We start from the raw sequence: 24,409 nt of genomic DNA, 5'->3' as shown, positions 1-24,409 counted from the left end.
ATGATTTCTAGAAATTTGAACAATATCACTATCTCTGCTACATTCTTCTCATGTTTAGCTGTTATGAGAAGGGCATGTCACTTCTCTCCTTTAGTGTGATTGTAAATGATGCACACAATGCTTCAACAAATTAAATTATTCATATCTTTAAATATTTATAACCACCTTATTATTAGATATTTAGGAGATAAAAATAGCGAGAGCTAAGACTACCATCTTGTACACAAATATATGTATTTTCTATCCTGTAACAATTAATAAACAACATTTATTACCTGCATCCATGTCATAGATTTTAAAATGCCAGGTCTTCTAAACACAAAATCCATCTGTATAGTATTTTTTCCAGTAGCTTAATAGCCAAAATATCAAATGTTGTTTCACACATAGTATCAACATTTGATGTTTCATTGACACAGTAACAGGAAGCCAGTTCAGTGTAAGTTACTTTGTAGAAGATAGTGCCAGAACTTCAAGGTGTTACTTCTCAGGAATCATGAACTCCCGCAGTCTTTAAAGATAAAATCACATATGACAAACAGTAAAAGTAAAGCCAATTTTTAGGGACCAATGTTGACTAACTAAACGAATTATCTCTATATCCAGTATCCGATCAAGAGAGAAACACAAAAATAGTTTCCTTTTAAAATAATGTACCCTCTTAGAAAAAAACCCAACCCAAACCAACCAACACTCCCCACCCCAAAAGTGCTTTTTTTTTACTATTGTTATGGTGATTTTGGTACATAATCTATTTGTATAGTCATGTGCTGACAGGATTATTAATTACTAAGTTCCAAACTTGAGCAGAAATCATGTATCTTGTTAGCTAAATTTAGTCATAGACGTGTGCAATCATAATCAATATTGAGAAGGAAAACTGTTAAATAAAAGCTGAAAACTTAAGAAAAGATCAGTGCCAAAAAAACCACACTGCATTTAAAAAAAACCTTTTCATTTAAGGGGATGTCCTATGACATTGCTTTCAGTCTTACTGCAGACTCTTTAGTCTTCATAAACAACTTTCTAGGGATTTGCAAAATAATAATTATGAAAAGCAATCCTGCTCTCCATAAACTTCAATTTAACACCAGTAGGTGTAACAATCCACTGGATTAATCATAGATCACAGAAAAATGCAAATCAAAGAGACTGGGCTTTAGAAATCCAAGACTTTTTTCCTGCCATTTAGTAAGACAAACACTACCTAAAAGTCATAACTCATCATGTGGAAAAACTCCATCACATTCTTATGCGTTACATAGGAAGGGGAAAAAGGAATAAATGAATCAGCAGATTTTGAATAATGGGACATGTCCCACTTGGAGAAGATGCCAGCTGTACATTGTAGAGGAGAAGAATTACCATTGTGCAGCCAGCTTTCCACAGCATCTCATTTGAATCCTTTTGTATTCACTGGTGAGGCCATGCTGCCAGTACTGTGCTCCTTGCTACAAGAACATGGATGTGTTGGAGCATCAGAGAAGGGCAATGGAGCTGGGGAAGGGTCTGGATCTCAAGTCCTATGAGGAGCAGCTGAGGGAGCTGAGGTTGTTTAGTCTGGAGAAAAGGAGGTTCAGGGGAGAGCTTATCACTCTATACAACTGCCTGAAAGGACAGTGGAGCCAGCTGGGGGTCAGTCTCTTCTACCAGGTAGTAACCAGCGACAGGATGAGAGGAAATGGCCTCAAGCTGTTCCAGAGAAGGTTTAGATTGGATATTAGGAAACATTTCTTCACTGAGAGGGTTGTTAAGCACTGGAGCAGGCGGTCCAGGGCATTTAAAAGACATGTGGATACAGCACTTAGGGACACAGTTTAGTGGTGGACTTTTACTGTTAGGTTTACAGTTGACTTGATGATCTTAAGGGCCTTTTCCAATCTAAATAATTCTATTTTGTGATTCCTTTGTCCATCTGCATCTGCAGTGCAGAACTCTGCAGATAGGAGGCTGAAGAAAGTATAGTGGGACAGAAGACAAGCTTTAGATGTAAAAGATTTATAGGACCATTTTTACCTTTGCATGTAATTGTTCCTGAAGTAAGCAGGAAAGTAGGTTTTCCACTCAAAAGGGTCATGAGCAGAAACTGGAGAAGAAGCTGAGATTTCAGAAGACAGGTAAGGGTGTAGCTAGGACAAGTGTGGCGTGAGCTAGAGTCAGACAGAGAGCTGTAGCCATGCTCTCTAGTAACGTGGCTTTCAACTGACCCCAGTGTATTTATCCAACTGTGATCTTTCCAACTCTTATTGAAACCCCTTCTCTGATACCTATTCCAAATTCTTCATTCTTATGCACTTATCCTCAGACCTAACAATACACCCCCATCACTGCTTCTATACCCATATGCCTTGCCTGGAATCATAAATTCCTCTCTCCTGTTGCTCACAGGTAAACTCAGGAAACCAACTTTCCCCACAGTACAGCAGAAGTCACTCTCTCCTTCCTTACAAGTTGCTTTCTGATGCAAGGCAAAGATTCCCCTCAATCTCATATTCAGCTTGTAGTTCAAGCCTGACCAAAGACAACATCAGAATCATGTAAGCTAGCAACAGGTATTTAGCAAGATAATATAAAAACAAGCACAGCCCCCCTTATTTCCACATTTGTATCAAAAGACATAAGTAAGAAAAATAGAACATGAAAAGGTTAAAGAGCACCTGCCAACTTGTTTTATCCTTTTAAAAAAGTTATTGTCAGTATTTGTTTCTAGTATTTTGTTTAAATTTCATACATCATAGTGATTTTAGATCAGACAAATTATTTCTTTAAGATTTTTTTTAAGATAAACATATTTATACCACTTGAATACAGCTTATAGTTTAGTGTACCTCAAACTTGACACCACCACAATTCCTAACAAAAATATGCACAGAAGGTTGGAAAAGCTAACATCTTTGCAAATTACTTATGGATGTGCTTGTATGGTACTCAGGACAATGGGAAGTAAACTCTGACAAGGGCAACTAAAGCACTGATAATATAAATGTTTTATGATGCTGGAAAATTTTCAAAAGTAAGAAAAAAGTAATAAGAGACATGATATGAGGACAAAGAAGCTTTTTACAATGTAAAATTATCATTCAGGGAAATAAAATAAGTTGGTCAAATACAATTGAGATTTTGAAAAAGTAACAAATGGGTAATAGGACATGCTAATAATTGTAAGGAAAGTTTCTGCCGATTAATAATGACAGAATGGAAAATTCTAAAATCTGCTTTTCTGGCAATGAGAAATCAGGCTTTAATTCAAAGGATATATATTGTATCCTAGAAGAGTTGACAAGTTTATTTTTGTGAGATGAGGACCCAAGACTTGAAAAATCATACTTACTTACCAGAAAACGAAATCTACTATTTGGGACATATATGAAAAGTAGGACTAGTGAAGAATTTCAGAGATACTCAAGGACAATACAATGATTCAGAACCCCATACTTCTTTTACTGGGGAAAGCATGTTGGGGACAGAAGGATTAATGCTGCCAGACTACTTTTCCTGGCTGCTTTCTGGGCATCTTTTGCTGTTGCTTCTTGTGAAGAGAACGCAATGTACCTAAAACTGAGAAGGTAGGGAGTGCTCTCTACTTTTTCATACACTCCAGAACATCAGTTGCCCCTTTGTTTTGAGCAACAGATCATTATCAGCCCTCAGCAATTTTCAAAAGCCACCACACACCCATCTGATCAAATTTTTCAAATTTTTAATTGGAAACACTGTTTAAAGCATAATTATGGTTTAGCCAAACAGATGTTCAATTCACCATAACCTTGGAGTCCACTAGGGATTTGCAAACAACAGCTTGAAAACCATTCCAGGTGTTGCAAAGGTACAATGATATCTTCTATTCCATCCCTCCCTCCAGACCTTCTGGTTGCTGCATCAAATATTTCTGCTTCTTTATCTGATTTCCCCTGGGATTAATTTTAGGGCCTGCATTTAGCTTCTGAAGTAGCAGCAAACTGGCATTTACCGTTGCCCACAGGTTAGTGAACAGTAGAAGTAAAACTGGTCTGCACATCCATAATATTGTTACTGCTAGAAAAAGGAACAATTTAAAACCATCTACAGATTTAAGAAAACATACACTTGATTCATATGTAAAAATTTATCATCAATCAATGAGGACAACAAACTTATTTACAGATCCAGAATGATTTTAAGAAATTAATAGAAGCTGCTAAAAATCCATGCAAACACTAGTAAGGTGGCTTGAGAGCCCTGGCTTCTCAGAGCAGCAGCAAGACATTACTTATCACTTTAACAGTGATATTTCAACCCTGCAGCAGGCAGGAACTCCAAGTTCAGAACAGGTACTTTAAACTTGTTGGGGTTATGAAACTCTGAGAAAACAGGGAGAAAGAATCTTCTCTTCATTTTGCAGCCCCTGCTGTTAAAAAGAACAGCTACAAGTCCTTGCCTCCTGAGTGGCAGGACTGGACACAGCCTGCTGAGCTCATGGTTTATGGGCTGATGGCTGCTGTAATCCAACTGCCACTGCCTCTGTCTGATGATGGATTCAGCTGAACAGTGGGGTCAGTGATATCTGGCCACTGTGACAGACACAGCTCCTGGATCACCACAGGTCCTGCTGTGAGATCCTTCTGCAGCTCTTCAGGGTCAGCATTAGGTCTGCCTCCAACTGTGAATATTTTCCTTTTATCATCTGCAATATTTACAATTGCACTTTTCCAGACTCTTTAGGAACAGGTGGACCAGCAAAGGTGCCAGTACAAACCTCCATGAGGGGGTAGTGTTAAAACTGCCCATTAGTCTCTATACTGTTCCTTATCTTCTAACCCTTTACTAATCCACAAAGAATTTTAAGTGATTCCCTACTTCATTTTATTAACAGTCTTCAGTTACAGGACTTTTAAAAACCTTTGGGTCACTTTTTCCCGTGCATCTGGAAATGACTCTTTCAAATAACTAGCAAAACTCTAAGACAAAACTACTTGTACAAAAGGCATGATGGTTGCTATTACACATATCCATGTTCCTATAAACAGTATGCTTCATCACAATCACTGGCATTTTGTCTGTCATGGTAGCCTCACTTTTTAGTCCATTAGTCCATGACCATCCCTAAAACCCTTGTCAAAACTAGGGTCACATTTGTTACTTTCCATTCCTCTGTTATCAAGGCTAATTTAAGTACCAGATTATACAACACAGTTCATGGTTTGCTCACCAATTTAATTTCTGAATTGTTCTAGGGCTACTGAATGAACAGCATGTTATTGGGCAATTTATTAATGTGTATTCAATCAAATTGTTTAAAAACCTTTTATTGAGATATCAAATCTGAACTATTCCCTATAAAAACAACTCCTATTTGGGGATGTTCCTAATCATCCTGTCATAAACCTTACCAGTGCAATGAGTTCAATTTCTTTCAATTTCTTTCAATTTCTTTCTGTAATGGCTTTGTATTTCTCCTTAACCACAACTATCCATTAACCTCGCCTCTCATCTAGCAAAATTTACACTGGAAAAATGTGGGGTTTGGCTTTTAGAATTTTAGCTCGTCGCATTTCAAAATCTTTTTGTTCTGCCTCATACTAGGTCTACACTTGCCAGAATTGTGCTCTTTCTGCTTTGCTTGCTTGGATTTTGCTTTTCAAAAAATCTCTATTTCTAGTAGCTTCTTTTACTGCTGAATTGTGTTGGAAAAAGCTTATTCAATTGGGTTAGAATCAGAAAACAAAGCCCCTGTGTATTTTGAATATTTATTTAAACTGTGTCTTCATTAGTATACAATTCATTTTTAAATAAGACTGGACTTCTAAAAAATTTTATTTTAAGCTTTTTTTCTCCTACAAGTATGACAAACTTGAGTATGATATCTCACTACTGAATGGTTCTTCCACAGTAACTTGTTGCATGTTGATCTAGACTAAATTAAGGGCTGTCTTTCTCCTTCTGGATTCCCTACCTTGTTTGCTCAAAAATTAGTGCTCAATGATGCCTAAATAGACAGCTTACGCATGATGGCCTAATGAGGCCTAACATTAAATTTATCCAGTATATATATATATATATATAAAACCAAGAACTGTTGCTATGATCAAGCTTTTGGGTTGTACAGATCCCCAGGCTCCCACAGTACTTCACAGCAATTTCACCTCCATCTCCCCAACTAGCCCAGAGCTCTTACTAAAGTTCTCCTACTCAGCCATAGAACCATATAGAACTACAATTTGTGGTTTATTCTGATAAAATTAGACTATTGGACTATATTTTCTTTGGTACATACTGCACCATTTGTCTGCACAGTCCAATCTACCATCTCTAATCAGCCAGGCTCAACATTCCATCATCTCTGTACAATCTAAACATGGACATTTCAGGGTGCCTTTAAAAGAAAGGGTTACATGCAAACCCACTTACAGAAAGAGGGTGACATGCCTGGGGAATTCCCAATTGCATTAATCCTTACCACTTCTCTGAAGGCTCATTACTTTTGAAGCACAATGGAAGCAGAGCATTATGAGATAGGGATGTACCAAGATACCAAATAAAACAGAGACCAAATGGCATTTGAGAAAGGGACTGATGAATGGCACAATTATGGTTATTAAAGATTTCTGCACCAAGAGATGCTGTGTCAGGAATGAAATGAAGTTTGCTACAAAAGTAAGAAGACCGTCTGCATACACTGCATACCATTGTGATATTTGCATTTACTTCCTTATATGAGAGGGGAGGGGAGGGGAGGGAGGGAGGGGGAGGGAGGGGAGGGGAGGGAGGGGGGGGGAGGGAGGGGAGGGGAGGGGAGGGAGGAGAGGAGGGAGGAGGAGAGGAGAGGAGAGGAGAGGAGAGAGAGGAGAGGAGAGAGGAGAGGAGAGGAGAGGAGAGGAGAGGAGAGGAGAGGAGAGGAGAGGAGAGGAGAGGAGAGGAGAGGAGAGGAGAGGAGAGGAGAGGAGAGGAGAGAGAGGGAGAGGAGAGGAGAGGAGAGGAGAGGAGAGGAGAGGAGAGGAGAGGAGAGGAGAGGAGAGGAGAGGAGAGGAGAGGAGAGGAGAGGAGAGGAGAGGAGAGGAGAGGAGAGGAGAGGAGAGGAGAGGAGAGGAGAGGAGAGGAGAGGAGAGCTTTCAGGACACAATGGCAGTAGCTACAGACTTGAGTTTGACAGCTGAGAAGGCCTCTGGGGCTAGCATTTTTTATATTGGCTGCAACTCACTTATTTTCCTTTTGTGAGGCCTCTGGTTGGAGCACCTTCTTTCTGCATTAAATTATGACATGGCATTAGGCACAACAGAATCCAACAGCTATGCTGCAGCATCCAGTGTATATTCATTATTATTTATCTATACTACCATAAATCTTGGAAAGCCTCACCATGGGCCACTTTGTGTTACACAGGGCCATGAATAAACACACAACAAAATATAGATATGCTTAAATTCTACATAAAGAGGCAACAGAGGGGTTATGGCAGAGTCCAAATGCAATGACACAGTACTACTGTGATAGGCATGGCACTTATATACCCGCAGTATAACTGTTGTCTAGTTGGATTGCTTAAAGCTTCACAGTGCATAAAACTTTCAAGAAAAAAATTAGAGGGAAGATAATGAACACTTCTGTTTATGAAGAAGTCAATCAGTACATGAGAGGCAGCTGAGGAGAAAATACTCAGTGTGGTCTGAAAATTCAATGACTGAATGAAGGAAGCTGGCATCATATGTTGATCAAAACCAGAGTCAACCTCTTGGTACTGAAGGAGAGGTATCAGGTAGAAGTAGTCCTGATGAGCCTTGAAAATAAAGACAGATAGCTTATATTTATTGCTTTAAAATGAAGCAGGAAATTGAAAATAGCAAAGGAGTAGGTTTGGAAAATGGTATTTACAGTAGAGCAGCACTTTGACAGCTAATGAGCAAGGCAAGGCTGCATTTTGTCAAGGCAAAGTAAAAGATTTTCTAATAACGACTTGATCGATGAAAAACCTGCTGACAGAGAAGAATGATCATCCTTTATGGATTGGAAAAAGATTCCTAAAATGCAGGTTTACACTAGATTTTATGATAAAACAAATGACAACATGATGGTGTCATTCATAAATGGTTCAGAGAAGTTTTGTGAAGGCATCAACCTAGATTTAAAAAACCTAACTAACGAAAGAGTAATAGTTCTAACTGTAAATAGTTCTAACTGCAAATGAGGGCATTGCTGAAGAAAATTTTCATGCATTAATTCTGCCTAGGATTGGAAAAGAAAAACGTATTTGAAACACATAAAACATTGTTTTTCCTATAAATACTGTGAAATAAGAAAATTCTTTCATGTCACTTTTATTACTAACTTGTTACAGCTATCTATGCTACCATGTTTTGACTTTCAAGGGTTGAAGAAAAACAATGTTCCTGATGTTACAATGTGAGGAGTGCCTCATTGATACAAATAAAGACATGCTACATTCAGGACAGTCACCATACAAGCAGAGTGCAAACAGCAGCAGGGGAAGAGATCTTAAAGGCTTCCAATTAACATGCTGAATGTTCAGGCACATTCCTGTGCTCTTCCTTCTCAGTGCACAGAAGGAAACTTACTCTGTTGCTGTAGTTTGGCATTCCAGCTCTTGAGGTATTCTCAAGAGCTGACAAAGTGTAGCTGTGCAGCAAATGCCCACTCCCTACGTTCCAAAACACCATCTCCTTCTCTTGATATCTGTTTCCTTGCTTTGGTCCTGGTTTCAGTCATTTATAGCATCGTGGCATGAGTTAAATGAAAGAGACAATCAGATCAGGTACTTAACAGCAGGGCGTATTGGAGAGCTGGTTACAGCAGGAGACAATTCAGAGTTTCTTCTCTTCTAAACATTGGTGGCAGAGCTGCTGCAGGCAGAACAGAGCTATGCTCCACCACTATCTCCCTCAAAGTACTGGGAAGTTGCAATCACAGGAAGGGGAAGCAGTCACACCCAGGTGATCTGTCTCTCAGTGGTGATGAGAGAAAAAATCAGACAGAGATGAAACATGCAGAGGATTCCCCATACCCACTCACTGGCATGTCAATTTCCTTCCTTTTCTCCTCTGAAATTAGATCTGTTCTGAGGCACTTCTGATCTAGAGGCTCAGTTAGAAGGCTCTGTTTAGGGGTTTTTTGCAATCACCTAATCTAATTCTGCTTTCCTTTCTTTCACCCAACTTACTGCAAGTAAATTATATATATGGCCAGTAGGATTAAAAGGTGAAGATGGCAAACATTTAGGTCTACACCTTTTAAAAAGAAAATACACTGATCAGGATTTTTATGCAAAATGAAACACTGTTCTGAAACATTTCAGTTTCTGAAATGAAATCATGATTTCGTTTCATAATGAAAAATCTTAATTTCATTTTATATTGCAAAATCTCAAAAGAATAAATGTTCAGGTTTTTAAATGAGAACTCTGAAAATACCCATCCTGTAATTAACATAATATTGTGGTTTGAGTGCTGTTGAAGATGATACATTTCAAAATCATTGAGTTTTGTGTTTGAACAAGAAATTATGGCTTCTGCTTGGCACTAATTTTATATAGCAACCCATTGTCTTCTCTTCTTAGTTGTAACTGTCATCTTGAATCCCCAACTCATACTGTAATTCACAAGTAGTCACTGAGTCTTCTTTAACTCTTAGAAGTTCTACTCCTCTACAGCAGAAGAAAACAAAAAACTTCAAGAAAAGCATTTACTGAAAATTTTAAACTTAAATCTATCATATATTCAGTGCAATGAAAAATACCAGTAGCTATCCATTTAGTTCTCCTTTCAGGTATATTTTTCATACCCATATTAAGGGTTTTGGTTTTTGGGGGGGGGGGGTTTTGTTTGTTGGTTCGGTTTTTTTTTTTTTAACTGGACTCTTTAGTCTGATTTTTCTGATCTGAGTCTGATTTCTCTTTTGGTCTTGCTCTTTCTTCAAATTACTTTCATTTCATGCTGCTCTTGTGCCAAGCAATAAAAATAATCCTGTGCTCCTTAACCTTTACTCATCAATTATTATCTGTGCCCTTGCTTCATGAGAAAGAATCTCTAATTGTCCCTACACACAATTCTTCCAGACCTTTACAGCCCCTTGGTAATTATCCACAAATTCAGTAACATTTCCAGTTCTTCCTTTTTTTTTTTTTTTTTTGGATTAAGACATAGCTGAAAACATCCTTGAATTTAAATACCAGAAAGGAAATACAACATCATAAAAAAGGGCACAGAGTTTACAATGCCCCTTTTGTTATACAGGGAAAGTACCTACATGTAGTTTTTGCTCATTTGAATATAAAAACAGGAGTCAAAGCAATGACTGTACCCATAACTACAGGAAAAGAACTTCCTCCTTAACCCAAGCATAGATATTTATAGCTATTTTTGGGTGAATCCACTGACATATGATATGGGTAATATGTAGTCCCTGTCTAAGACTATAGCTAATCAGCATGTATGATCAGATTCACTCATAATGCCAGCTCAGTTTAATTTAACCAAGGTACACTGACACAAATATAAGTGTATATTTATTAACATTTCGGTATTCAACCCAGCAAGACAATTACGTTAGTAAATCAGTTTGCAATATCTATACAAATATTAGCGGTATAAACAGGTTTTATAGATCTATAAATTTCAAAAAGTTTATCCATCAAAACACAGAGCAAGTCAGAGACACACCATTCTGAAAATAAAGAAAACAAACAACTCTCAACTTCCTAACTAATTGCAGTAGGGAAGAACTTCAGGGTCCCATGGTGAATTACCTAAGAATAATAAGATCCTTAATGGGTATACTCTATATATTTTCTAAAAAGAACTGAAGTAATTTGACATAAGTCAAACCTCTTGATTCACATTTTTATCACTATGAGTTTGCCAACATCAGTAAAGACTAACTATTGAAAAAGTCAATCATTTTAATGTACTTACAGCTGAATTTTCTCATCATGTGACCAACTATCCACAAAGCCTCAGTGCCATTAAGAAGTTTTGAGGAATATAGTATTTGGTACTGCCAAAAAAACATAATTAAAAGAATGTATGTAAATTATACTAATTTTCTAATTAGAAATGTTTTATGGTTAATTCACATCTAAAGTACAAGTGGGGGAAAAGCAGGACTTACATCATCCCAATAGGCAGGTTCCAGTACAATCAATGAGACAGTGACAGAATGCACAGTAAGGAGTCACAGTAGGGTCCTGATCTTGCAACTGAACTCTCACAAAAAGAACCCCGCACTACTGCAGAATCTCCTGAATTTCAATAGGGCCCTACCCACACATAATCAATTACAGAGTCTGCCTATGTGGGAGTAACAACAGCGAGAACGGGACCTGTTCTTCCACACACCTGCAAAAATACCAAGATTAAAAAAAAATAAAATTAGTAACATGCAGCAAAACCTACTGATAGCCTGTTTTATTACAGCATTTAGCACATAATAAAGGAGTTCCATACATCTTTGAGTTGCATATTTTTAATAGGAATTTTTAGCTCCTTCTTTAAAGAATGCTGGCTTAAAATTGCTTATGAATTTTACATGTAGTGACAGCACATTATGAAAGCTTTTACTGATATTAATTGAAATATAATTTTTTAATTATCACTTTCTAAAAATTAATTATCCTAGTTTCCTTGGTCTATTGTGCAAGTCACTTTTTAGTGCTTCAACCTTCTTAAAGTCTGTCCCACAACATCCATTTTAGGGATGCAGCATAGGTCTGTGAATTTATTGAGGTCTTCATGACTGTGAAAGTATATGACCACATACAGTAGCATCCATGACTGAAGTCTTCAAAAATACATAATGAAAAGCAGTTTAGAATTAGTAATTTTTAGTCCAAAAAGTGGTATCTTTTTAAAACAAAAAATCCTTATGAAAAACTTTATTAAGTTTAAGGACTTTGTGAACACCATTTAAAACACAGGAAGCACACAACATAGTTAAACAACACACCACCACTTTGCTGTTCACACAAAACTTAATAACCATTATTTGACCTTACTCTCCTTATTAAAAACACATCTAGGTTGATCTTTAAAAGGAAAATGTTATAAATTACAATATGTTTATATGTTATAACCATTTAAAAGCCAGATAGCCATAGGTTCCATTAAGTAATATTTAACTGGTGACACTAGGTAAGACTACTGGTGATAAAGGTTTTAAGAACAAACAGATCCCAGAAACATGCAAAAATACATTTCTTCATTCCTTTAATAAAGATAGCTCTGCAGAAGAAACAACAACACTTAAAAACAAATAAACAAAATAGCTGGGACCAAATGAAAGGATTTGAGAATCTGACAACCCAAAAGTTTCATAAAATTGAATGCAGTTTGTTCGAGGGGTTTTCTTGTAATGACTAATTGTTCTCTTCTTGGCTTTGATTTTGTGAAAAAACCCCATGAAAATTAGCAGAAAATGGAAAAGACTGTCACAAGCTTTTGTTCCTTGTTGAGAGGTTGATGGTTTTCAACTGGGCAAACAAAATTTGACATTTGAAGACAGTTACCTTATGATACTGAACTGAAAGTGTTTCTTCTCATGTTACTTCTTTCAAATTTTACATTTCATATGCATGACTCAGGCTTGTTATTTTGAGAAATTCAACTGCTTTTAAATATGCTACAGCACTAAATTTTGTTTAAAGAGTGTTGTATCTTGACCCCTGTCTAACATAACACAGAAATTTTAAAAATATCAGACATATGCCCAGTTAGTGTGCCTACCTGAGCCTGTACAGTGAGTGACCCAGCACCTCTGGCAATTGTAATCTGCCCATTTCTCACTGACTGAGATGAATGGGCAGACAAGACCTTTCAGAATTATTTTGGTGACAAAATCACACAGCTGTGATTTTGCATTTCTCAAGTTGCAATGCAGTGTGGTAACTTGATGAAGCCTGATCCTAATACTGTTTTCTCTCCCTGTATCTATCCCACATCTTTCTTCACAAATGAAGTATATTGGAATACAATGCATATTTTCTGCGCTGTTCCAAAAGAGGATGTTGTAGGATGGGTCAGGGACACGTAGCTGCAGTCTAAATTACAGTCAGTTTCTGGAGAGAGCTGAAAACACGGTTTTACAATTTTGACAGCCTAAGAAATAGCTCAGAGCTAACATACAAACAGCCAAAGAAATGAAACACTGAAGCTGTCTCAACAGATCCCTTCTCTGACATAGACAAGAAAAACATTTTTCTAATTCAGGTACAGAAAACACCATATCATGGAATGATTCACAAGTGTTTTGGAAGACTAGAAGGCCCTGGCAAAACCAAGCCTTTTTCATGACTAGCAGAAATAATGAAGTGTAGTTACCTACCTGTGTGCTTACAGGTGCCACAAACACTTGTACCAGAGCTAGCCTGGCTGTTTTCCCCGTCTCTTCTAAACAGATTTCTCTAAATTTCAGCTTCTGATGTTTAGGAGAACAGGAAGCAGCTCACATTGTGGCCAGGTCTGAGCTACACGTGTCAAGTGGCAGACCAACCAAGCATGCTGACCTGCAAGGCAACAAGTTGAAGAGAATAGAAAATTTCTGAGTCCATGCTGCAGCTTTTTCTACCCCACAGGCACTAATTTGAATCCCTTCTCTACTCACAGCTGCTAAATTTCATTCAAATTGCAGAAACTTGACTTTGTGACCTCTACCTCTATATCAAATGCAGCTGAAATTAAGCAGTGGATTTGAAAGTTATTAGGAGATAACACAATCCTATAATATATCTTGTTTTGCTCAGAACCTAGGCATGAAAACACTGTAGCATAATCACTGTGATAATAATGATTTTTATGTCACTTACTGTTTTCAGTCAGGAGTTACACCACAAAGTCAGATACAACAGAACACAATTGTTACACAGTGATAGCATAAATGAATGTAGAGACTTTTAATAAAACTAGATTCATTTTGCAATGTGAACAGGGCCCTGAATACAGGTTGCTTCATAAAGGTGATAATTTAACAGAAATACAGTTTTTTTTTTAACTTACCATGACTATAACTGACTGCCCTTCATGGAGATCCATGCTTTTCTTCCAACTTCACACTGTCTTTCCTTAGGCTTAAAAAAAGTTAAATGATAGACAGCTCAATAAAACAGCCACATCAAGTCTAATCAGTCTATTCAGTATACCTGTACTTTTGTGGGGGTTTTTTTGTTGGGTTGGTTGTTTTTTGGTTTTTTAGGTTTTTTTTTTTAGAATAAGCGTAGTGATTTTTAAAGCATCACCTTAAAATCCTGATCTTACTGCCTGGATCCTGGTATCCAAAATTAGGGAATAGTTTTTTAATAATAGGCAAAACCCAGTTCTTTTTCTAGAAATGGCATCCACAATTCTCTGTTTACCGTTTCTATTGATATAGCGCTACATTTTTAACTTGCGTATTTCTCACTGAAAAGGCAAACTTGAAATCAGAGGGGTTTATATGTTGCTGGATTCCAGGATGAAGGAAGGAAAGAAATTGAAGAAGTATAATGACCTCTCTAAAACTCCAGTAAAAAAAAGAAGAGAGACAAAGAATAATCAGTATGGAAAAGTTAATAGAAAACTGAACATTAGAGGAGAGGTTAGCAGGACACAACAGGTATTAGAAGAGTCAGGGAAGTGAAAGTGATTCAGCCAAATGGGGATGGAACAAAAGAAACAAAGGTATATTCTAAGCAGGGTAATGAAAACAAGCCTTTCAAAAGAGTTTGACATTGGCCTACCTCTTCATCTGTCAAAGTGAAAGAATTACATCAATTCAAAAAGTGCCTCGTGAAAACCTTAAAACCATTTAACTTAAAGCATTTGGAGTCACTAAACTCTGCTCAGCTAAGCAACTAAAGAAGGGCTTAAATCTGGAAATCAATTTACATCCTATTGTTATCTTTCACTAGGTCTGTAGTATCAAAAACACATCCAAAACTGAGCCTCAGCTCCTTACCCTATAAACAGACTCACACTTTGGTGCTGGTTGGGATCCAGCCCATTGGTTACCAGATAGGCAAAGTCAATACAAGATGCAAGGGACTAATGTGGGTTCAGACTCTTCTCTCCCACACTCATGCAAGGATTTTTACTTAAGTGCAAGATTAACTGATGAAGAGAATGCAGATAGTTAAATGCTCAAAATTAATTCAAGAATCAGCTCTCTAAAAGAAAACTAAAGAAAAAATGGCTGAGAAAGAACAAAGAAACCAATTGTTGAATCTGTATTAAAAATAAATGACCTCTGGGTTACATCTCAATGCACTGTGCCTGAAAACTGTTGCTTCTTTCTGGTTTAAGTATTAAACCTTGTTTTTAAAACATGAAATGGTAAAGAACCTTGGCAGAGGTTAAGCAAGTTTAGTGGTTGATAACAGTACTAAAGTAATTCTTAACACAGGGTGTAGCTCAGATGTTGGAATAAAGGGCTCAGCATCTCTCTTGGCTATTTAAACACATTTGTGCTTCCAAACCCAGTTTGGTAAACAGCTGAGACAGGGTAAATATCCCATATTCCAAGAGGATAAACTGTGGAAATCATAAGCCACTAATAGGGTTCTGTCCCTTTCACTCCTTACTCTACAATACAGTTACTAAAGGAAAACAAAAATTGATTTGTTGAGATACTAAAAATGTCAGGGGCATCTCTCAGCATTTTTTGAACTTCTGGTCACCTGTGATCCATCTCCTGAGCTATGGATCATTCTGTCCACCATTATTTTAAACTGTCACCTATCTAAATTATCAGGAAGTCAACAACAACAGTTAAGAACTATGTTCTTACACAAGCAAGCCCCTGCTACCATCCTTTATTTATATCTCTAAAAGAAAGGAAACTCCTCATTTTAAGATCTATGCTTAATAAACCCATACATATAAAAATCATTACCTAGTGATTTTTATGACTAGGATTAAAGACCTGATTAAGGAAAAAGAGAAATAGTTCCTCTATATTCAGTCACCTTTTCACAAAACGGCTAAACAAAATAATGTTTTGTTCTTCCCAGTATTATGAACACTGCTAAAATTTATAGATGTTGTGAAGTTCAGAGTTCAAAACTTCCCAGAAGTTCAAAACTTCCCAGAAAATGGGAAATTAGAGAAGCAAATTAACATCTTGCATCTTTCAGTCTTAAAAGAAACAAATTGTATGCAAAAGAGCAAACAAACTAATACTAGCTAAAAGCACTTTCAGATCCCCCACTCCTGCAGTCATTTCAACAGCATTTCATTTAGTTGCAGGCTTTCACATCTGTAAAATTTAAACTTCAGTCTTTCAAACAGCTTCATGTATCTTGAACTTTACTCTTCTAAGTAGTGCTATTGATAAAAGTATTCATTTGAACAGAGTTAGGCACAGGACTAAGGGTAAAGAAAGTAAAAAAGAAATTAACTAATTAATTCAGTGCATCACTAACAATTATTTTTGAAGTTAAGGACAGCAAGGAATAAAGCAAAGCTCGAAAAATTAACAGCTGAAATATGGGGTGTGGAGGAAAAATTATGTTTTGGTCCCAGAAACTACCCCACAAAAACTGACTTCAATACCTATTAAATGAAAGAATCAGTGCTAAACAGGAAAAAAGAATACAGATCCCTAACTTAAAAGTCATGACAACCATACTCTTTTCTCACCATTTGATGAGTCTTCTTCTGTTCAAGATTGAAGTTCATGGCTGCTGTGGAGATCACTTGGCCACTGTTCTGCTGTAATTAATCCATAAACAAAAGAGTGGGTTTCAGTTTTCACAGATACCAAGACAGAACTTTTCATAACCATTAAATCCACAAAAATACTAAGATGTTTAGAAGGTACAGTTAGACCATTTAAGCAAAACTTTACCATAGAACCTAAGTTTAATACCAACTCCTTACTAAATCCTCGGGGATAGGTTTGTTATTATGAGTCAGGCCTACAGATATGTAGGAGTCAATACTAGAAGACGCTAACAAAACATAGAAATCCAACCTTTTGATGACTACATCACTAGCCTTCATGCCATATTGAGTATTTCAGTGGTTTTAAAAAAATATAAATTGAAGGTTTGCTCTTGAAAAATCAGGAGGTAACAGAAAAAAGCTAGTTTTATTTTTCATGTGGAAGTATATAGGAAATCTAATAAAGCATATGCATGTCCTAAGCCAGCACATACTTCTTGCAGTCCTTGCAGTCTATAGAAGTATCCTTAGACCAGATTTATCTTGGCAAATTCAAAACTCTGTTTTCATTGTACAACAGTAAATGCTGTCCACTTCAGTCCTTTCTAGATTACAACTGCTATCATTGCAAGCAGACTAAAATTGCAAAGCAATGAATTCCAAATCCTGTATTTGTTAGGGTAAAATAGAGACTGAATGGCTATAGCAGAAAGCAAAATGCACATGAAGGAGGATGCCCAACTACAGTTACTAGGTTATTAAACTGAAACTTTAAACTTCAAGTGATACGAAATGTACAGGGGAGGCCTGAAGGGAGGCTTTGATGAACCTATAACAAGGATCTAGAAGGCTGGATGAGCATCAGGGGCAAGGCAGGGCTCAAATTAGAAAAATAAGTAGGAAAAAAATTCAAATTTCCACTGGCTATATGTCCATATACAGTACAAACACTGAATACCAAAACAATATGTAGGTGTGCAATTGTTATAATCATGTGGGTGTACCTTAGTGCCCCCCAATTGGTCTAACTTATCTAGGAACTTTCCAGATGAAATAGAATAATGTGCAAGAGCCAGGGAAGCCAATAATCTAACTAAAAAGTTACACAGTAATAACACAACGCCAGTTTTCATTACAACAAATTCCTCTAATCCTCACAGTTGTAAAATAAATCTTAAAAACACATAGCAAGGTAATTTGTAAAGTAAAGCATGCCTGAGCCAGAAGACAGCCTCCAGCTTTCTAACCACCCCTAGCTATGAGTTTCTGTGTCATTTCAGCAGCTTTGGTTTTGCCATCTCTCAGCTGGATCTAAGCAATCCAGTATATCCAAGCACAAAGCCTGCGGCATATAGGAAACTCCAAGTACAGGAAGCTGGGGGGGATGTCATCTTAGCAATGTAGGTTATTATAAGCCCTTATTTACACTGATTTTCTCTAGACTTTTAATTTACAAATTTGGGGGCTCAGGATTCTCCAGGGCATAAAACCAGGACTCCTAAAGAAGTGCCTTCTAGGTCTCTAGACTGGATCCAGTTGGCAACAGTTTCCCACTCCTGACATAAGAGCACCTAGGTAAGAAGTGGGAAAAAATGCTGAAAGTTCTACAGACAGAACTTTCAGTCTAATGAATGAAACTGCCCAAGAACTAAGGGCCATCAGAAATCTAACTGCACCTTGCTTGAAGAACAAAACATATTACTTCAGCCTTACCTCACTAACATAAAGACATAATGTGTATGGAAGAAAAGACAGATACAATAAACTGAAAACATTCAATTGCACATGCTCCTTCCCTTGGCAACAAAAGAGCAGATAATATGACAAATGCTGGTCATGTCACTTCTTACTGTATGAGGAGATTCTCTGACAATTTAATGGCACTCTCTGAGGAGAAGGACCTGTAATGCAGGACAGGGACTATGAGGAGGTGTTCAGAACGAGAACTGCGTGAAGAAAGGAGTTGATTATAGAAACTTCAGCTTAACCTCATATCTGCTTCCACAGCAGATAAGACATCCACCACTCTGAGGAGTCCAATTTGTTGGGGATGGAAATTTGATCTAAAAGATTTACATTATTTTTGGTGAGGCTCAAAATCCCTTTCTTTTCCTTCTGTCCTCAGCTGTGTTCCTGCTGTGACTTTTTGGCTTGGTTAGTCACTGAGGAAACACACTGATGATCCTCTCCCAGATGCTACAGCTAAAGAATGCAATAGCCACCTCCTCTTACATGGATTTTTACACTACAGCAATTGCTTTTCTAAATTGTTCTAATTCTCAGTTAAATATTTACCCATTCTGATCCACAAATTATTGTAATTGTGCATTATTTAAGAGATATGGATAGAAGGTGTAAACTAAGACTATCACATTAGGTTTAAGATTTATGCAGCCTTAAGTAATTCTGAGAATAATGATTGTGTAATGTCACTGTTAGCCTTGCAAGTCCGAAACACAAGAGCATAATAATAAAGAGAACTGCTCCGTGTGCTTACACATAATAATATACATTTCAGTCTGTGCAGAACAGGGCCTATGTACATTAAGAATGGAACCTGAGAGCAAGTACTAGATATCAGGGCATCTAAAAATTTGAATGATATCTGAAAGTAGTGTCCTGCTCATATTGAAGAATACCATGCATCACAGAAATAGTGTTTCGCAGAATATCGACATACTATTTTCTACATCTTATTTTTATATTAGGGTTGGAAAAATGGGTGGAAAATAATAACTAGAATTATTTTAGGGTAAAACTATACAAAATATAAGTACAGAGAAGTGGTATCAGCAACACCATAATTTTATATTTTTCTTTACTGTTTTCACTGCTATTTCTACTGCAAAGTTTTCTTTTCACAGGCACATAACCTTCAGGAAAAAAAATTAGAAAATATGTACCATCATTCTTTTCAGTTGAAAGGCATACTTTCCAAAAATTTTGCTCAGAGTAATTTTAATAAAAGAGCAAAAAAGTAAAAATTCTGCAAATAATTTATATTTCCTCCTTAATAGAATGGCTTTACGATCTGAAGTTTTGTCATCTGGCGCATTTTCATTGAGAACCTGGTTTTAAATAATAAGCAATCAGTTTCTTTAGTAGCACCAAACTTCAATTCAGACGAAAATATAATAATATAAATGCATAATATTTGCTATGTGATTACTTACATGTTGCATCGCACTATTTTCTTCCTTAAGGAGCTCCAGAATTACATACTCTCTGAGCAGCAGTAGTTTTTGTAGCCATGATGGTCTAGCCCAAAAGCTTGCCGTTTTGTACTGTAGCAGTGGTTAAAAAAAAAAAAAAAAAAAAAAGAGAGAGAAATTACCTCTCCCTTTCAAAACTTGTTCTGCTTATATTTTGTCAGTGCAACTCTAGCAGGGAACAGTGGAATCATGAAAAGCATTAGGCCCTGAGCCTGCTAGCGCTCGTCTGCCAGCAGTCCAACCGAGTTCAAGAGGACTAGCTCACAGACGTGAAGATTTTGAAAGTCAGTGGGAACAGAGCTCCCAGACTCCCATTATGTATTTTTGAAAAATCTTCCTCTAAGTCATGAGAACAACAGTTTGCAGGTCTGAGGCCCCTGCTTTCCTTTCCCTTTCTAAAAAGTGCATCAGATTAGTAAAAAAACCCCGAAACCCTGAAGGCAGAAAGCTCGATGAGCGGCTGGCAGGGATGCGCTGGGTCTCCCAGCCGAGGCAGGGTCCGCGGAGCTCCCAGGGAAGGACCCTTCATGAGGCACAAGTCAAGTGCAGGCAGCGAGTGGCTCGGGCGGCACTGTAGCCTGCCTTCTCCCCGCGGCTTTCGGCAGCCCGCTAACCTCCATCTCGGCTTCCCCATCCCTGAAACGCGGGTGGGAGCACTAACCCGGCCATCAGGTATGTTACGATCAGTCACAGCTTGGGGCGGAGGGGAGGATGCGGCGTCAAAATGAAAGTTCGCCTTCTCTCCGAGCGCTCCGCTCGCAGCCGAGGCGGGAGCGCTGCTCGAGTTGAACGTCGCTCAGTGAAGTTCCTCTGAGAGAGCTTTTTGCCTTTCTTTTTTTTTTTTTTTTTTTGTGGGGGGTATTTTAGTTGGTTTGGGGTTTGTTTTGGTTTGGTTTTCTTTTTGGGTTTTTTTTTGGGGGGGGGGTTTGGTTTTTTGTTTTTTTTTTTTTGCAATGACCAGTGTAATCCGCTCCGGGCCCGCTCTGCCTCAGGATGAGCCCACACAGCCCCGCTCCGCCGCTCAGGGGCTGCTCGCAAGCCCGGCCGGGGGGCGCCCCGGGGCGCTGCCGCCCGGAGCCGGTGCGGCGTCAGGAGGGGGATGGGGAGCGGCGGCTGCCAGTGGGGATCGGGATCGGGCCCGCGCGCTGCGGGCAAGCGCCGAGCGCTCCGAACGCTCCTCTGGCTGCGGCGGGGTGCGCGGCCATGGCGGGGGGACAAGGGGGGTCAGGCTGCAACCTGAGCGCAGCGGGAGCCGCGGGGGTCCTTGGAGGTGCGGGGGGGCGCGAGGAGGGAGGCGCTGTTCATATTTTCCTCAGGTCCTCTTGGCGCACATCCCCTTCCCCCAGCCGGGCTTCCTTTCCCTACCTTCCCAAAATCCGCTGTCGTGCCCCCCTATCCACCCCCCTCCCTTCTACCGGCGCCTTTACCTTGACAAGTTCGCGGGGCCAGCGGAGGTCTCGCTCCCCCTCTCTCTCTCTCTCTCGCTCCCTCTCTCCCACACACATCTCTAACGCGCCACCTCTCCCCCGCGGGCCCGGGCTCCGGGTGACATTTCCCTCTCTCTCTCTCTCCTCCCTCCTTCCCTCTCTTCCCCCCCCCCCCCCCCCCTTTCCCCATTAGCGGCGGTTGGGTCGGGAGCGCGCGGTGAGCGGGGAGGGCGTGGAGCGCGCGCGCGGGCGGCGGGAGCGGGGGGGGAGGGGCGGCATTGACAGCGAGCGCCGTGTCCGTGCGGCGCTGCCGCCTCAGCCCCCGCGCGCCCCCCCCCGTTCCCGGCATGCCCCGGGGCGGCGGGGCTGGCGCTAACGAATTTGAATGAAGAGCCCTCCGCTCTTTCGGCGCCATTTTCGAGTGATGCCCGATCGCATCGCTGCTACCGCCGCCGCGGGGGAGGCGCGGGGGCCGCCCGCCCTCCCGCCCCGCGAAACTCACCTCCCTTCCCCTCCGCTACCCCGCTGCCACCCTCGCCGTCGCGCTTCGGAGCGGGTGCCGCCACTGCCGCCGCCGGCACAGGCGGTAAGAGCCGGAGGGACCGGGCGCGGCTGGGGCAGAGGGAGCTGGGCGGGCGGGGGAAACAGCGTCTTTGGAAAACGGGGGCGACCTGCACCCCGCCGCCAGGAAAAGTCACCCCGGGAGCGCGGCGGGCAGCGGGCTAGGAGGCTCCGGGAGCCGGCGGCAGGTCCTGGGCGGATCTGTCACTCGCTTCCCTCAGCCTCAGCGGTCGGGAGCGGCCGTCTCCTCCGGCAGGTAACCCCGCTTGCTCCCCGGGCGGCACCGCGCCCGGGCGGGGATCCCGGGAGCGCCGCTTACACCCGGCCCGGGAGAGCGGCGCGGGGGGGCGGGCGGGGGCCGCGGGACTGCCGGAGCTCCAGAGGGTCCCGGTGCCCCGCGTTCCCGGGACATGATAGGACAGGCTTCCCCTCATCTCCCCTCTGGTCCCTACCGCCCCCCGCCAGCGGATCTCTCCCTCCCGCGTTCTCCCCCTCCTCGCTCTCCGCCGTGGAAATTTCGGGGCAGCGCCCGGGACACGGAGGCTCCTGCTTCCCGGCGCTGCAGCAGCAGCCGCCAGGATGACTTCCACACTTATATGCACATCTCCCTTTCTCGCCCGCCGCCCACAACCCCCCCCCACCTCCTCCTTCCTCTCTCCCCATGTTTTCGTAAGCTGGATTAATGCCCCTTCGCTCTTTCTCTTCCCTTTCCCTTCTCTCCCCGCATCCCCCCACCCAAAAAAAATATGTAGAGGACAACCTTCAGGGTTTTTTTCTCCGTTTGTTTCCTCTCCATGTTAGCAGATTAACTTCTCCGTTTAAGCGCTTTCTCCACCTCCCACTCAATCGCTTAATTTCCCTTGTCGCGATACGGAGCCGCCTTTTGCAGGAGCCTGGGTGACGGTCGTGCTGCCACATGCTGTCACATTTATCATCTCTGCCCCTTTGGGTATTAACGAATGACCAAAGTGCTCTTCATCCCCTATTGCACAGAGCTATTTTTTCCCCTTCGTAGCGTTAAAACGCGAGTTTCCTTCCTGGACTGGAGGGGGGGAAACATAATCCGAGACCGTTTGAATCGTGCCAGCTATTTGTAGGTGTTTTTCCTCTCCTCCCACACACCCCAAAACCGAGTAAATACCCTCCCCATAGATAGCCCAGCCTAATACTGTGATCAGAGCTGGCCATTCACCTCCTCTTCTCCGCCTACAAAATTCTCTGTCTCTGTCAACCGGGTCGCTATTTGTCATTGGCTTAGCTATTTTTTGGTGGTTGTTTCTATGTCATTTCTCGGTGGCCAGCAGCTCTCGCTCTCTCGTAGCTGTATGAACGCGATCGTGCTTATTGTGATAGGCGCCGAGATCTCTCGCAGCCTGTGCGCCGGGCGATTCCCTCTCCACACACATACACACATAATATGTGACACGGTGCCTTTTTCTCCACGACGCCGTTTAACCCCCTCGGGGCCGGCTCTGGCGTGGGCGCTCGCGTTTCGGAGTGGCGCACACAGGCTCACAAGGCATCTTTTTGTGGCGGGAGCGCCGGCAGGGACAGCACCGTGCGGCGGGGCCGGGAGGGAGCTCGGGCGCTGCCAGGCCAGCGGGCTCCTTCCCAGCCACAATTTCTAAGCCTTACTTTTTATTCTTCTTCCTACTTCCCTCTTCACTTTCGGTCGCCCGATCTTTTTTTTTTTTATCGTTATTATTTTAATATTTTTTTCTGGAGGCAGGAAGGCGTATGGATATTTTCCCCGATGCCGTGTGAGCGGCGGGCGCCCGGGGCTGCCGTCGAGCTGGCGGGCGCGCAGGATGCGCAGCGAATGCAGCGTCGGGCCCCCCGTTAAGGCGCCCGTTCAGCGGAGGCTGGAGCGGCTGCTGCCCCCCCTGGTTGCCCGCTGGGAGGTTGGACCGGGTCACAGCCCTTCCCCGCTCCTCTTCCTCCCCCCACGCTGCCCCCCCGTCCCCCCGCTGCCCCCCCGCGCATCCCTCCGCCGCGTTCAAAGCCAGAAGCGGCCGCCTTGCGCTTAAGCACCCCGGGCACCGAAAATAACGAGTTAACCGAGGGACGTAGGAGGGACGTAGAGAAGAGTTGGGGTGCAGAAGTGCTGTACAAAAGATTTCTGTGTACATGGCTGAGAGCGTGTAGTCTTAAAGTGAAATGCAAAACTTAGCGTTTCCAGCATGGCAACTGGATTGTGATTCAAGGTATTTTCTGTGTAATGCAGAAATCCAACAGTTCAAGGAGATTTTTCTGTCTCAAATCCCTAGTTTCCCTGGATTCTTTTAATCCAGTACATAAATTACACTTTTTCAGTTATTTTTTTCCTGGGAATAGCTGCTTAGTTTGTCTCCGCAATTCATACCTTTGTGCCCTGATAGAAAATTCCACTTAATCCTTGAAATTGAGATACTAGTAAGATCCTATTGAGATTTAGCACTCATTTCTTTAGCTCTGCATCATTACTTTCAGAGTGTTCTCAGAAATGTTTTTGACAGTCAGTATGGGAATGTGCACAAAGCTGTTTTACTGTAGCTGTGGATACTTTGAAATATCAGAATTTGAAGAGATTTACACTACTCCGCTGTGGAAGTGC

At 41.1% G+C, this 24,409-nt stretch overlaps 1 long non-coding RNA gene across 1 annotated transcript in view; it reads left to right on the top strand.

Moving 5' to 3' along the window:
* Positions 1–24,409, top strand: part of LOC115911100 — a 59,074-nt gene that overhangs the window by 28,814 nt on the left and 5,851 nt on the right. The window lies entirely within an intron of this gene.

This window comes from Camarhynchus parvulus, chromosome 1 (assembly GCF_901933205.1).
Source record: "Camarhynchus parvulus chromosome 1, STF_HiC, whole genome shotgun sequence".
NCBI lineage: Eukaryota > Metazoa > Chordata > Aves > Passeriformes > Thraupidae > Camarhynchus > Camarhynchus parvulus.
This window is presented reverse-complemented; position numbering and strand designations above follow the sequence as displayed.